The 2,667-nt window shown below is 35.6% G+C and overlaps 1 non-coding gene across 1 annotated transcript; it reads left to right on the forward strand.

The window, feature by feature from the left end:
• Positions 1-47: 47 nt before the first annotated feature.
• Trnak-uuu (transfer RNA lysine (anticodon UUU)) lies at positions 48-140 on the forward strand. Its single transcript has 2 exons — positions 48-84; positions 105-140. It is a non-coding gene; the product is annotated as a tRNA-Lys (tRNA).
• Positions 141-2,667: the final 2,527 nt, after the last annotated feature.

Raw genomic sequence — 2,667 nt, forward strand, 5'->3', positions numbered from 1 at the left:
CTTATCTAATTTTATTCTTATACAACATAAGCGGACACAATGTCAGAGCCCGGCTAGCTCAGTCGGTAGAGCATCAGACTTTTACGTTTGACATTAACTCAGACATCTGAGGGTCAAGGGTTCGAGTCCCTTGTTGGGCGCTATCTTTTTTTTGATTCTCGAGTTTTAATTTCATGTACGGTGACGTATGTTGATTTTTACCGCACATAAATTTTTTTAAACATAATAATTAAACGACTTGGCAGCAGTATCGCTCATGGATGGTGAAATTATGTTTTTGTATTTATATTATTTCACATACATGTACTAGTACAGAACGACGCACGAGAAAGAAAAAAAAAACACAACAAACAAACATTAGTTTAGAATACAATTTATTTACTCACAGAAATTGAAAAACAGCAACACAAAACTCGTTTTAAAACTAACTCCGGTCACTTGATATGCAATAAAGAATATATACATATAATACGCAAGTTAATTATTGGTAATAATTTAAGCTGGACCAACAACAAATCCCACTCCCAGGTAATAAGCGATGCTAAAGTTTTGAAAAACACCAGGAAAGATGATTGCAAGATAGTGACATGTACATATTAAAAATCAAGAAGTTGAACACATGCTAAAAATAATTAAGCTTTACTATTTTTAAACATTATATAATCATATAAAAGTCTGTTTGCAATATAAAGCTGGACAAAAAGTATTTGCTGAGGTTTAAACCACATACTTGTGCCTAATAACATCTATTAATGTTTCCTTTTCTCGTGTCATTATACTGTGGACAAATCACAGTAAAATTGTATTCATTTTCAATATTTTTTTTATATAAAACACATTTGATTTGATTTTGTTCAACATTAGTTGTGTAAAAGGGTGATAGTAATCCAAAACATTTATAGAGATTTACTACTTGGCGAGATTTTCTTTTTATTACGATGTTTTGACCCTAAGCAGGATTTTCCCCCTGGGAGAGACAGGGATAATGATATATGTTATGGCTCTTTGCCAGATGTTGCCTTTGTGGTATAACGGAAATAATTGCGGAGATAGTGTCGAGAGATTGCACTCTAAGGGAAATAACTGCTGAATAGCGCGACGCATAATACCACGAAGAGTTATTCATCGTAATCATGTTTGGTAGAGTGTTTTTGCTAATATATTTTTTTGCATTGGTCAAAGCCGTCTAAGCCCTTGGGTTTCCGAGGTCATTTACGCTCAATGTATCGGGTAAAGTGAAAACTTAGTGGCGCCAAAGACTTAAGAAGGCGTTTAAACATGAGCGAATGTTATAACTTGAATGAGTAGCGCGCCTAATAATGATTATTTATCTTTGTGAAAAAGGGGAGATAAACGAAAATTCGTTTTTTAAAAGTTTACTTGGTTTCCAGCTAGTTGTTTCTAGAATAGCGCTGGTAAACATATAAATAAGGTTTTGACCTTGAAGATTTAACCGGACGAGCTTCTTTTTAAGAAGAAAACCCCTCTGCTGCTGGTATGCTCACCTAGTTCTAAATTAAGGAATTTCACCAATAAATCAATGTCAGATGACTTAATGTTATATTACTGTGTACAATTTGTCATTAACAACAGTTAGTCATACATATAAAAATGACAAAATGGCACTATCTTTAGGATAACGTATTTTAAACTAGCGTATGAACCAACACAAACGTTTGATTATTTTAAGGTGACTAACCATTGAGGATTTGAATGACCAACTGTCTAACAAAAATAACATATTACTAGTCTAAAAAAAATAACATATTACTAGTATAATTGAAAGAGTAGACCTTTCACAAATCATCATCCATCAGGGGCGTAGCTTGGCAAAAATCAATGTGTAGGCCCCGTTGTTTCAGGGGGGGGGGGGGGGGTTCGGGGGCATGCCCCCCGAAATTTTTTGAAATCCTATATCACCGCAGCTTTATTTTGGGGCATGTTTTGAAATAAAAATAAATTTTATAATTTTGCAGTTTTTGTCAAGCTGAAAAGTATATTCCATACTGATTCTAAAGCAGTTAAAATATTCATCAAAAAATAAATTAACGATTATTGAAAAACTCTTCGTACTGTATTCAGAATATAAAAATGATATTAATATATAACCGACCATGTAAATAAAAGTAATCAGACTAAGAAACCGGAACATGATAGTAATCGTACAAATCAAACACTTTCAGCAGCAAAGGCCGGCTACACTTGCTTCAGAAAAAGTTAAACTTCATGCACTTCCTTGAAGTGAATGTATTTATAGCATTATTAATGTCGACGACCATGTCCTTGTGAATATGCAGTAATGCCAACGATGACATCCTGTCTGTGCTCATGGTCGACCGCAAATAGTTCTTGATTTGCTTGATAGCACTAAACGATCGTTCGCATGATGCTGATGTCGGTGGCATTGTCAACAGTACTCCGAGAATGCCATAAATACACGGGTACAAATCTTTGCTCGTCTGTCGGAGCGTATCTTAGAGCCGAGGTGGTCTACTTTCCGCGATATTCCACCGAACTCTCCACCTCGCAACTTCGTTACCGAAAGCTTCAAACGAATGCTGGAGATCTGGAACATATGCGGCATATATGGACGGAAGCATTTCATCTTGTAGACCTGGCAATCGGTTTGGCAGAAGATACTGTGCCGCGAAGCGGTCTTCATTGCTT

This window comes from Mya arenaria, chromosome 6 (assembly GCF_026914265.1).
Source record: "Mya arenaria isolate MELC-2E11 chromosome 6, ASM2691426v1".
NCBI lineage: Eukaryota > Metazoa > Mollusca > Bivalvia > Myida > Myidae > Mya > Mya arenaria.